The sequence below is a fragment of the Hyla sarda genome, unplaced genomic scaffold (assembly GCF_029499605.1).
Source record: "Hyla sarda isolate aHylSar1 unplaced genomic scaffold, aHylSar1.hap1 scaffold_745, whole genome shotgun sequence".
In the NCBI taxonomy this organism is placed as follows: Eukaryota; Metazoa; Chordata; class Amphibia; order Anura; family Hylidae; genus Hyla; species Hyla sarda.
Window position 1 is genome coordinate 38,148 of NW_026610768.1, and position 12,785 is coordinate 50,932.

The 12,785-nt window shown below is 46.1% G+C and overlaps 4 non-coding genes and 1 pseudogene across 4 annotated transcripts; all 5 read left to right on the forward strand.

The window, feature by feature from the left end:
* Positions 1 to 111: 111 nt before the first annotated feature.
* LOC130345109 (U2 spliceosomal RNA) lies at positions 112 to 302 on the forward strand. Its single transcript, XR_008883877.1, has one exon. It is a non-coding gene; the product is annotated as a U2 spliceosomal RNA (small nuclear RNA).
* A 2,077-nt stretch (positions 303 to 2,379) lies between these two features.
* Positions 2,380 to 2,570, forward strand: LOC130345110 (U2 spliceosomal RNA). The gene has a single exon (XR_008883878.1). It is a non-coding gene; the product is annotated as a U2 spliceosomal RNA (small nuclear RNA).
* Positions 2,571 to 4,657: 2,087 nt separating this feature from the next.
* Positions 4,658 to 4,736, forward strand: LOC130345098 (U2 spliceosomal RNA; annotated as a pseudogene).
* Positions 4,737 to 10,264: 5,528 nt separating this feature from the next.
* LOC130345091 (U2 spliceosomal RNA) lies at positions 10,265 to 10,450 on the forward strand. The gene has a single exon (XR_008883864.1). It is a non-coding gene; the product is annotated as a U2 spliceosomal RNA (small nuclear RNA).
* Positions 10,451 to 12,531: 2,081 nt separating this feature from the next.
* On the forward strand, positions 12,532 to 12,722 carry LOC130345085 (U2 spliceosomal RNA). The gene has a single exon (XR_008883858.1). It is a non-coding gene; the product is annotated as a U2 spliceosomal RNA (small nuclear RNA).
* The last annotated feature ends 63 nt before the right edge of the window (positions 12,723 to 12,785 follow it).

Sequence of the window (12,785 nt, forward strand, 5' to 3'; positions counted from 1 at the left end):
TGCCCCCCAGCCCAGAGTGTGCATGGAAAATTGTCTGGCAGCCTCCCTGACAGCAAGCAGTGATAGTGCCCATGAAGGGGACCTTGTTGGGCCCGCCCTTCATTCACGGTTATCGCTTCTCGGCCTTTTGGCTAAGATCAAGTGTAGTATCTGTTCTTATCAGTTTAATATCTGATACGTCCCCTATCTGGGGACCATATATTAAATGGATTTTTGAGAACGGGGGCCGATTTCGAAGCTTGCTTCCGTCGCCCTATGCATTGACCCGATATGGCAGTATCTTCGGGTACAGTGCACCACCCCCTTACAGGGTTAAAAAGAAAGATTCCTACTTTCATTGCTACCTGCTTGCTGGCTAGCCAGCTAGCCAGCCCTGTGGGCCTTGCTGCTGCAGCCAAAAAACAAAAGGTGGTGCTGCTGCTGCTGCTTCTTCTGCTTGTGTCTGGCCGCTGTTGGAGCGTCCAGGCACAGGACTTCTGCTGCTGCTGACTAAATGGCCTCCTTATTTGGATCATTTGAGTAGCCAGCACACCTGTGCAGGTAGGGCATGACATGATAGGCAGCTGCCTTGATAGCGGGTGGGTGCTGAATGTTCCTAATTGACAAAATAAGATTAATGCTTATGAAGAAATATAAAATCTCATCCCTTCCCCAATATCGCGCCACACCCCTACCCCTTAATTCCCTGGTTGAACTTGATGGACATATGTCTTTTTTCGACCGTACTAACTATGTAACTATGTAACATAACATGGGGGGGGGGGGGGGGGGTCTCCTGGCTGTTCACACAGGTGTGTCATTGCTGTACATTGACCATGCATTGCTTCTGTGGTATTGCAAAGGCAAAGACAAATGCTTCCAGCCATCCATTGCACTAATGGATTGGTCATCAGCTGGCTGTCTATGTCCCGCATCAATATAGACCAAAGTACAGAGGGTTAGGCTATGCTATTGTGCACCTACCTGATGCATCAGAAGGTGCGAGGCCCTTGCTAAATTCTGTGCACAGACTTTGAGATCTATACTTTAGACTGTATCTAAACCTGCTCCAACATGGACTGACATTCTGGCCTACTTTCAGCCGATGCGACTTGTCTGTCGCTGAACAGTCGCTTTTTATGTATTCAGCACCTATGTATAATGTTGTAAAAATGCTCTAGAAGCTAAAGTCGCAGAAATGTCACACATATTTGGCCTGCAACTTTCTGTGCGACAAATTCAGACAGGAAAAATCAGTATAAATCCTTAGAAAATTATCCCCCAGTGTCTCCATCTGCTGGCGGTATTGAATAAGCATTGCTGCACTGATGGGGTATGCATTAGACGAAAAAAAAGAAGAAAAAGAAGAATAATACGCCCAGAAAAGAGGCGAAAAGGAGAAAAACGTAAAAAAACGTGAAAAAAAAGTAAGAGGAAGAGAAGGGAAAAAAAGGTGGAAATGGGTTTAAAAGTGATTTCGGCGGAGAAATATATATATATATATATATATATATATATATATATATACGCGCACACACACACATATATATAAACGTATTCTCCGTTGAGATATTGCAGCCGCTGCTGTGTCCAGGCCCAGGAGCCTTAGCACTGTGCTGTGATGTCACTCAATACCACTGACATCACTAGGTGTAAACAACATCTCTCCTTTGCTGTGTATGTGACTATGGAGCTGTTTGGTGATGTCGTCTATTATGGCCTTCATAGAAGCAACAGGAGATTGTTGCATCCATCTAGAACCCTCAGAACTACAGTGCTATGATGTCACTCACTTCCACAGGCCTTGCAGAGTGTAAACAACAACAACCCAGCTTTGTTGTGTATGTAACCATAGGGATTTGTGATGTCACCTAGAACCTTCACAGCAGCGACAGCTTTATGAGGAGCATCAGCACTGCTCTGCCTGAGCAGAACCATCACCGCCATAGGTTGTCAAATAACCCGGATTTAACCCACACAGGTAAGTCCAATGGGGTGCAGGCATGTCCTCTATGCTTACAGCTTCCCGTGGGTGTTGGTTTGATACCGTTTGGGGACAGCCAAGGAGGCATCTGCAGGCAACAAAGGTAGGTGTGTGCTTGTGTGTGTGTTTCCTATGCAGATCCTAAGCCCAGTGTCACATGCAAGTAGGAGGAGTAAGAAGGGTTCCTGGCAAATCCGGGTTATGGATTGCATTTAAAAAGGCCCCGTGGGAGTGCAATGGGCCCCTGTCTTGCTGCTTAGCAATAATGGTATGGGTTTAGGTTCTGCTGTGTGTACTGGTGGTTGACTGCCCCCCAGCCCAGAGTGTGCATGGAAAATTGTCTGGCAGCCTCCCTGACAGCAAGCAGTGATAGTGCCCATGAAGGGGACCTTGTTGGGCCCGCCCCTTTCACGGTTATCGCTTCTCGGCCTTTTGGCTAAGATCAAGTGTAGTATCTGTTCTTATCAGTTTAATATCTGATACGTCCCCTATCTGGGGACCATATATTAAATGGATTTTTGAGAACGGGGGCCGATTTCGAAGCTTGCTTCCGTCGCCCTATGCATTGACCCGATATGGCAGTATCTTCGGGTACAGTGCACCACCCCCTTACAGGGTTAAAAAGAAAGATTCCTACTTTCATTGCTACCTGCTTGCTGGCTAGCCAGCTAGCCAGCCCTGTGGGCCTTGCTGCTGCAGCCAAAAAACAAAAGGTGGTGCTGCTGCTGCTTCTGCTGCTTCTGCTTGTGTCTGGCCGCTGTTGGAGCGTCCAGGCACAGGACTTCTGCTGCTGCTGACTAAATGGCCTCCTTAATTGGATCATTTGAGTAGCCAGCACACCTGTGCAGGTAGGGCATGACATGATAGGCAGCTGCCTTGATAGCGGGTGGGTGCTGAATGTTCCTAATTGACAAAATAAGATTAATGCTTATGAAGAAATATAAAATCTCATCCCTTCCCCAATATCGCGCCACACCCCTACCCCTTAATTCCCTGGTTGAACTTGATGGACATATGTCTTTTTTCGACCGTACTAACTATGTAACTATGTAACATAACATGGGGGGGGGGGGGGGTCTCCTGGCTGTTCACACAGGTGTGTCATTGCTGTACATTGACCATGCATTGCTTCTGTGGTATTGCAAAGGCAAAGACAAATGCTTCCAGCCATCCATTGCACTAATGGATTGGTGATCAGCTGGCTGTCTATGTCCCGCATCAATATAGACCAAAGTACAGAGGGTTAGGCTATGCTATTGTGCACCTACCTGATGCATCAGAAGGTGCGAGGCCCTTGCTAAATTCTGTGCACAGACTTTGAGATCTATACTTTAGACTGTATCTAAACCTGCTCCAACATGGACTGACATTCTGGCCTACTTTCAGCCGATGCGACTTGTCTGTCGCTGAACAGTCGCTTTTTATGTATTCAGCACCTATGTATAATGTTGTAAAAATGCTCTAGAAGCTAAAGTCGCAGAAATGTCACACATATTTGGCCTGCAACTTTCTGTGCGACAAATTCAGACAGGAAAAATCAGTATAAATCCTTAGAAAATTATCCCCCAGTGTCTCCATCTGCTGGCGGTATTGAATAAGCATTGCTGCACTGATGGGGTATGCATTAGACGAAAAAAAAGAAGAAAAAGAAGAATAATACGCCCAGAAAAGAGGCGAAAAGGAGAAAAACGTAAAAAAACGTGAAAAAAAAGTAAGAGGAAGAGAAGGGAAAAAAAGGTGGAAATGGGTTTAAAAGTGATTTCGGCGGAGAAATATATATATATATATATATATATATATATATATATATATATATATATACGCGCACACACACACATATATATAAACGTATTCTCCGTTGAGATATTGCAGCCGCTGCTGTGTCCAGGCCCAGGAGCCTTAGCACTGTGCTGTGATGTCACTCAATACCACTGACATCACTAGGTGTAAACAACATCTCTCCTTTGCTGTGTATGTGACTATGGAGCTGTTTGGTGATGTCGTCTATTATGGCCTTCATAGAAGCAACAGGAGATTGTTGCATCCATCTAGAACCCTCAGAACTACAGTGCTATGATGTCACTCACTTCCACAGGCCTTGCAGAGTGTAAACAACAACAACCCAGCTTTGTTGTGTATGTAACCATAGGGATTTGTGATGTCACCTAGAACCTTCACAGCAGCGACAGCTTTATGAGGAGCATCAGCACTGCTCTGCCTGAGCAGAACCATCACCGCCATAGGTTGTCAAATAACCCGGATTTAACCCACACAGGTAAGTCCAATGGGGTGCAGGCATGTCCTCTATGCTTACAGCTTCCCGTGGGTGTTGGTTTGATACCGTTTGGGGACAGCCAAGGAGGCATCTGCAGGCAACAAAGGTAGGTGTGTGCTTGTGTGTGTGTTTCCTATGCAGATCCTAAGCCCAGTGTCACATGCAAGTAGGAGGAGTAAGAAGGGTTCCTGGCAAATCCGGGTTATGGATTGCATTTAAAAAGGCCCCGTGGGAGTGCAATGGGCCCCTGTCTTGCTGCTTAGCAATAATGGTATGGGTTTAGGTTCTGCTGTGTGTACTGGTGGTTGACTGCCCCCCAGCCCAGAGTGTGCATGGAAAATTGTCTGGCAGCCTCCCTGACAGCAAGCAGTGATAGTGCCCATGAAGGGGACCTTGTTGGGCCCGCCCCTTTCACGGTTATCGCTTCTCGGCCTTTTGGCTAAGATCAAGTGTAGTATCTGCATTTGGTCTGGTCGGAAGGTGTCTGTGGTACCCCGCTTCTCGGCCTTGGGGGATTGTCTCTCCTTACGGAGGGACTTCACCCCCTTGCTGCTATTGGGGAGCGGGCTTAGTCCACGGACAACGGGTTGCGATCCCCCTGTCTCTGGGACCTTGTATCTCAGAAGGCATTTTCGGTACGTTGAGCGTTACCTGTAGCTTCGGAAGCACCTAGGGTACCCCCGACCTCTGCCTTGGGTAAGGGTTCCGCTTTTATAGCGGGATTCCGAGCCCCTGCTGCTATTGGGGAAGGGGCTTAGTCCCTGGGTGTGGAAGATGCCGTTCTCCTGGGCTTTCCCCTCTGGGGAAATGTCGATGCGAAATACCATCCGCATAGAGGTGTCGGAGAGCCATCGTCAGTTGAAGAACCTCCGCTTCATTGCGGAGGTGATTCTTCTTGACTACTTCCGCCTCAATAGGGAGGACATCCTGTGTCTAAATGACCAGGAAAGCCGTGGCCTGTATACCGTCACCTTCACGGCCACGGCGTGTTGCGATAACATCTATGCAACCTTGTCTGGTGCGGACCAGAGGGACGATCGACTCGACGGTCTTTCGTTCCAGTTCCTCTATGGTGAGGAACATATACCGTTGGTGGTGGCTATGCACAGCCCTCATGTGACCACGGAGGATATAGCCACTTTTCTTCGGCGATACTGCGAAGAGGTGCGATTCGCAAACAAAATCTTGAACTCCGTGCGGTTCTGGAACGGCAAGAGGAAGTTCTGGGTCAAGCTCCGTAAGGATCCCGGTGGTATTGGGGGTCTTTGCCATCCGCCCCCAAATTTTGCCATCGGGAGAGTTCGGGGCTTCCTGTTCTATCCTCAAATGCCTATGTATTGCCGAAATTGCTTGAGGTTTGGCCACACCCAGGAGACCTGCGGCGCGGAGCGTGTGATTCGCTGCAATAGGTGTGGCCAAGAAGGTCACATAGCCTCAAGATGTAGCCATACGATAAGGTGCAACCTCTGCGGAGAGGAAAATCACGATTTTAATTCCTGTCCCCATAAAGCAAAAACTACGATGGGTGGGTCAAGGCTGGGCCCACCCAAAGAGGGGACAGGACAAAAGACGTCCTTTTTTAAGATGCCCAAACCCCAGATGGCAGGTACTGATGGGTCCAGGCCCAAGACCTCTGGTGCTCCATCGGGGGGCCCACCGGTGGTAGTGCTAGGGGGAGGCCATGGGGATTCCACGAAGCCCGGGCGGGTGATCGAGTTTACTGCCCGGGAAATTGAAAGACGTCGATCGACTTCCTACCTGGCTCAAGAGCCCGCCAAAACTTCTGAAGGGGGCTCACCTGTGGCGGGTGGCAGCCGACGGGCCTCGGTGGGGGCAAAAGTGGACCCAAAATTGCAGCATAAGCCAGGTACTGGCTTGGCCCAGGGTCGCCCTGCTCCGGACGAAGAGGCCCCGGTGAAAGCCCGCCGGAAGGGGAGCCAGGTGGCCAGGTCTGAGCCCGGTCCTGTTACTCCGCCTATACAGGACAGGGCCAAGAAGACAAGTGGCGCCAAACCAGGGTTTGCTGCCCCGCCAGCAGTGGACCCGGTGGGTAAAACTGGCCATCGTCGATCGATGGGGAAGTTGGAGCAACAGTCCTCAGCAACGCTTGCTGGGGAACAAGCGATGAAAACTTCCCAAGGTAGCGGCAAAGGTTCCGGAAAAGAGGCCTCACAGGCCCCTGTGCAGCAGTTCCAGTCGTCAAATGATGAAAGAAGACGCAGATCCATCAGCCGGGGGCCAGAGATTACATCGAGTGAGAGCAACACAGAGGATATGGACAGCAGTGTGACATTTAAAAGACAAAGAGAAGAAGAAGAGGAAGACATTCAAAGGAAAGCGGCGTGCCGTAGTTCGGACGAGAGCGAGCTCAGGGTCGGGGCATCATCGATCTCAAGCTCCGACCCTCAGAACATCAAGGAGCTGATGACCCCGCAGGCGGGGGATGACGGTACGCAGCTTATTATTGACTTTGATTCTCCAAGCACGGACTCTCCATAAACTATGCCTATCCCTGTAAAAATTGCCTCACTCAATGTGAGGTCCTTAAAGAGCCCTGATCGCAGGGCTGCTTTATTTTCTTATCTAGAGACATGTGACTTTGACCTTTGCCTGCTACAAGAATGTGGAATCCCTAGTAAAATGGACTATAAAGACTTAAAAGAAGACTGGAAGCTGGGCCCATCCATATGGTCCGGTGCAAATGACTGTCGTTCTGTGGGTGTTGGGCTGCTCTGCCGAGGCCAGTCCTTTTCTATTCATACAGTAACTGAGATTGTGCCTGGCAGAGCTCTTTTAATTCATCTATATTTTAATGGACTTTTAATTCGTGTTTTAAATGTGTATGCCCCTCCTGATAAACAGGAGCGGGCAGAACTATTTGAAATTTTACCACTGTTTTGTGTTGGGTCTTCCCCCCTGCTGGTGGGAGGTGATTTTAACTGCATACGTGATGGGGAACACCGGCAGGGTGGGGATATTAATCGTAAAGACCGCACTTCTTACCTGCTTAAAAATTTTATTGATGATTTTAATTTGAAAGATTGCTGGAAGGATCTCTTGCCGGAGGACCCAGGCGCCACATGGTCCAATGGAAGAGTGAGCTCCAGAATCGATTTTATTTTTTCCTCTAGAGCTTTTAAACCCCTGAAATGCACGCTCGAGCAGAATATCTTCTCTGATCATAAGCTCCTCTTGGTGGGCCTGGAGCTAGAGGGGGAGCAAAAAGCAAAAAGGGGCCTCTGGAGATTAAACACCACACTCCTAGAGGACCCTGAGATAAAAGAGGAGTTTGTGCGGACCTACCAATGCTGGCAATCACAAAGAAAACCCCACGAGCCTATGCTGCACTGGTGGGAGGGCACCAAATCTAAAATCAGATTTTTTTTTATCAAAGCAGGTAAGAAGAAGGCAAAAATGGAAAAACAGTGGTTTTATGTTCTTAACATGCGTTTAAATGTACTTTTTAAATTGAAAGAAGCTGGTATGGATGTAGAAAATGATATTTTAAACCTTAAAACTGAAATAAAACATGCCATAGAAAAGAAAGGGAAACAAATCATTTTTAACTCACATGTGCAGCACCTGGAGGAGGGCGAGAAATGTTCCCGTTTCTTTTTTAAAAAAGTGATGAATAGGAGGGATATCATCCAAAACCTTGAGGGTGAATCCACTCCAAAAGGCATGTTAGATGCAGTTTTTAACTTCTACCAGCTTCTTTTTAATAAGAAAGATCTTAATCCATCCTTTTTAGAACATGTTCTTAATTCCCTTGATTTTAAGCTAGATGTTTTAGACCAGGAGGTTTTATCCCGTGATCTTAACTTAGATGAACTTTTATTTGTTTTTAAAAGTTTTTCTAGTGGGAAGGCCCCTGGGGAAGATGGTTTACCCATCGAATTTTATTTAGCTTTTTGGGATATTTTAAAGGATGATATGGTTTTATTGTATAAAGAAACTTTTATTGTTAATGAACTTCCCCCTTCCTGGAGGAGGGGGATTGTATCATTACTTTTTAAAAAGGGTGAAAAGGATATGCTAAAAAATTGGCGCCCCATCACACTTTTAAATGTCGATTATAAAGTTTTAGCCAAGTTATTAGCTGTCCGTTTTAAACCTTTTATTCATAAATTAATTCACCCAAATCAGGTTTGTGGGGTACCTGGAAGGTCTATAGCTGAATCCCTAAATATTTTAAGAGATGTTTTATGGTATTTTAAGGATAGAAATCAAACTGTAGCAATTTTATCCTTAGACTTTGAAAAAGCCTTTGATAGGGTCTCCCATGAATACCTGTTTTTAGTTCTTAAAAAGATGGCAGTGCCTGAAACGATTTTAAGCCGAATCATGCTTTTATACCGATCCTGTTTTAGTCAAGTCTCTGTTAATGGCTTTTTAACCAGCGGTGTTCCTCTTTTATCAGGTGTCAAACAGGGCTGCCCCCTGTCCCCACTCCTTTTTATTTGCGCAATCGAACCACTGATGGCCCTCCTCAGAAAAGACCGGGTAGTAAGAGGCGTACCGATACCTGGTGGAGGAGGGACCCATCTAAAGGTGTTGGGGTACATGGATGATGTCACCATACTGTGCCCGGACTCTCCATCCATGAGGGGGGCATTGAGGAACACCAGCTATTTCTGCGAGGTCTCTGGTTTTAAGCTAAACACAGATAAATGTGACTGTTTTTATATTGGCTCCTGGGATTCATCCATCACCCCAGGAGTCACAATGCAACAGGATCAAATTAAAGTTTTAGGTATTGTTTTTAACCAGGTCAATGATGGGAGCCCTAACTGGGATTCAGCTATAGCTAAGATGGAGAAGAAGATTTTAATGTGGAATCTTAGAAACCTTACCATGGAGGGGAAGATTTTAATAATAAAGATGGTTTTACTCCCTATTATGCTATACATTGCCATGGTATTTCCTCCATCTATTTTATACATTAAAAAAGTAACTAGAATTGTTTTTTCTTTTTTATGGGGTTCAAAAATGGAGAAATTAAAGCGTGATTTTATGTACAAAAGTAAAGATAATGGCGGGAAAGATGTTCCTAACCTTTTTACTTTCTTTTACATAAAGTATTTCTGTTTCTGTTTTAAAATTATTAAATCCGATGGCATTTTTAGCTGCTTTTTAAGGTACGCTGCGGGCATGGTTTTTAAAAGATGGTTGCGCATCCCTCTGAACGCTCCGGTGCTTCTGTGTCCCCCAAAACATTATGTGGTGTTGGAAAAGACAGTCAGGCTCCTAGGTCTCCAAGATTTGGAGCCTGACATACTGGGGGACCAGAGAAAGGTATCAAAGGTCCTCAGGCGGAGTGAGGTTACCCTGGCAGTGTCCAATTTCACACAGGCAAGATCCAAAAAGGTATGGCGGAACGTGTACGGGAAGTTTCTGGCGAATGTACACAGGGATCTTGCCTGGGCAATCGTCCACCAGTGCCTCCCTACTCGTGAGTTCCAGCACAGGCGAGGACTGGTGGCGAGAGCCAAGTGCCCGAGAGATGGCTGCGGAGTGGACGAAACGGTGCTGCACATATTTTGGAACTGCCCTTTTGCACGGGAGCTTTGGAGGAAGGTAGGCCCACTTTTGAAGTGGGCCTGCGGCCTAAAAGATTTTAGTCACGAATGTGTCTTTTACGGTCTTTTTAACTGCCCCAATTTTAAACAGCAGATGATCTGCTGGATGATTATTAATTGTTTTAAAAATGCCATCTGGAAAGTTAGGAACATCTTACTTTTTAAACATGATTTTATTGATGTTAAAAACTGTATAAAGCTGGCCCTGAGTGAGATGTACATCTATTACCTAAGAGACAAGAAACAGTTGGGGGCCAGCGAGGCAGCATCCATGTGGTGTCTGCCTCTATGGAACGAAATAACAGTATAATCAGTTTTTATGACATTTGTATAATGTTTTATCCTGCCATTTTTATTTTTTCTCCTTTTATTACTGGTTTTATTATTTGTATTTTAAAACTTTTGTGAACCTTTTATTATTTTGCATTTTAAATTTTGTATGGTTTCTTATTTATTCAATAAAATTTTGTTGAAACCTTATCTGTTCTTATCAGTTTAATATCTGATACGTCCCCTATCTGGGGACCATATATTAAATGGATTTTTGAGAACGGGGGCCGATTTCGAAGCTTGCTTCCGTCGCCCTATGCATTGACCCGATATGGCAGTATCTTCGGGTACAGTGCACCACCCCCTTACAGGGTTAAAAAGAAAGATTCCTACTTTCATTGCTACCTGCTTGCTGGCTAGCCAGCTAGCCAGCCCTGTGGGCCTTGCTGCTGCAGCCAAAAAACAAAAGGTGGTGCTGCTGCTGCTTCTGCTGCTTCTGCTTGTGTCTGGCCGCTGTTGGAGCGTCCAGGCACAGGACTTCTGCTGCTGCTGACTAAATGGCCTCCTTAATTGGATCATTTGAGTAGCCAGCACACCTGTGCAGGTAGGGCATGACATGATAGGCAGCTGCCTTGATAGCGGGTGGGTGCTGAATGTTCCTAATTGACAAAATAAGATTAATGCTTATGAAGAAATATAAAATCTCATCCCTTCCCCAATATCGCGCCACACCCCTACCCCTTAATTCCCTGGTTGAACTTGATGGACATATGTCTTTTTTCGACCGTACTAACTATGTAACTATGTAACATAACATGGGGGGGGGGGGGTCTCCTGGCTGTTCACACAGGTGTGTCATTGCTGTACATTGACCATGCATTGCTTCTGTGGTATTGCAAAGGCAAAGACAAATGCTTCCAGCCATCCATTGCACTAATGGATTGGTCATCAGCTGGCTGTCTATGTCCCGCATCAATATAGACCAAAGTACAGAGGGTTAGGCTATGCTATTGTGCACCTACCTGATGCATCAGAAGGTGCGAGGCCCTTGCTAAATTCTGTGCACAGACTTTGAGATCTATACTTTAGACTGTATCTAAACCTGCTCCAACATGGACTGACATTCTGGCCTACTTTCAGCCGATGCGACTTGTCTGTCGCTGAACAGTCGCTTTTTATGTATTCAGCACCTATGTATAATGTTGTAAAAATGCTCTAGAAGCTAAAGTCGCAGAAATGTCACACATATTTGGCCTGCAACTTTCTGTGCGACAAATTCAGACAGGAAAAATCAGTATAAATCCTTAGAAAATTATCCCCCAGTGTCTCCATCTGCTGGCGGTATTGAATAAGCATTGCTGCACTGATGGGGTATGCATTAGACGAAAAAAAAGAAGAAAAAGAAGAATAATACGCCCAGAAAAGAGGCGAAAAGGAGAAAAACGTAAAAAAACGTGAAAAAAAAGTAAGAGGAAGAGAAGGGAAAAAAAGGTGGAAATGGGTTTAAAAGTGATTTCGGCGGAGAAATATATATATATATATATATATATATATATATATATATATATATACGCGCACACACACACATATATATAAACGTATTCTCCGTTGAGATATTGCAGCCGCTGCTGTGTCCAGGCCCAGGAGCCTTAGCACTGTGCTGTGATGTCACTCAATACCACTGACATCACTAGGTGTAAACAACATCTCTCCTTTGCTGTGTATGTGACTATGGAGCTGTTTGGTGATGTCGTCTATTATGGCCTTCATAGAAGCAACAGGAGATTGTTGCATCCATCTAGAACCCTCAGAACTACAGTGCTATGATGTCACTCACTTCCACAGGCCTTGCAGAGTGTAAACAACAACAACCCAGCTTTGTTGTGTATGTAACCATAGGGATTTGTGATGTCACCTAGAACCTTCACAGCAGCGACAGCTTTATGAGGAGCATCAGCACTGCTCTGCCTGAGCAGAACCATCACCGCCATAGGTTGTCAAATAACCCGGATTTAACCCACACAGGTAAGTCCAATGGGGTGCAGGCATGTCCTCTATGCTTACAGCTTCCCGTGGGTGTTGGTTTGATACCGTTTGGGGACAGCCAAGGAGGCATCTGCAGGCAACAAAGGTAGGTGTGTGCTTGTGTGTGTGTTTCCTATGCAGATCCTAAGCCCAGTGTCACATGCAAGTAGGAGGAGTAAGAAGGGTTCCTGGCAAATCCGGGTTATGGATTGCATTTAAAAAGGCCCCGTGGGAGTGCAATGGGCCCCTGTCTTGCTGCTTAGCAATAATGGTATGGGTTTAGGTTCTGCTGTGTGTACTGGTGGTTGACTGCCCCCCAGCCCAGAGTGTGCATGGAAAATTGTCTGGCAGCCTCCCTGACAGCAAGCAGTGATAGTGCCCATGAAGGGGACCTTGTTGGGCCCGCCCCTTTCACGGTTATCGCTTCTCGGCCTTTTGGCTAAGATCAAGTGTAGTATCTGTTCTTATCAGTTTAATATCTGATACGTCCCCTATCTGGGGACCATATATTAAATGGATTTTTGAGAACGGGGGCCGATTTCGAAGCTTGCTTCCGTCGCCCTATGCATTGACCCGATATGGCAGTATCTTCAGGTACAGTGCACCACCCCCTTACAGGGTTAAAAAGAAAGATTCCTACTTTCATTGCTACCTGCTTGCTGGCTAGCCAGCT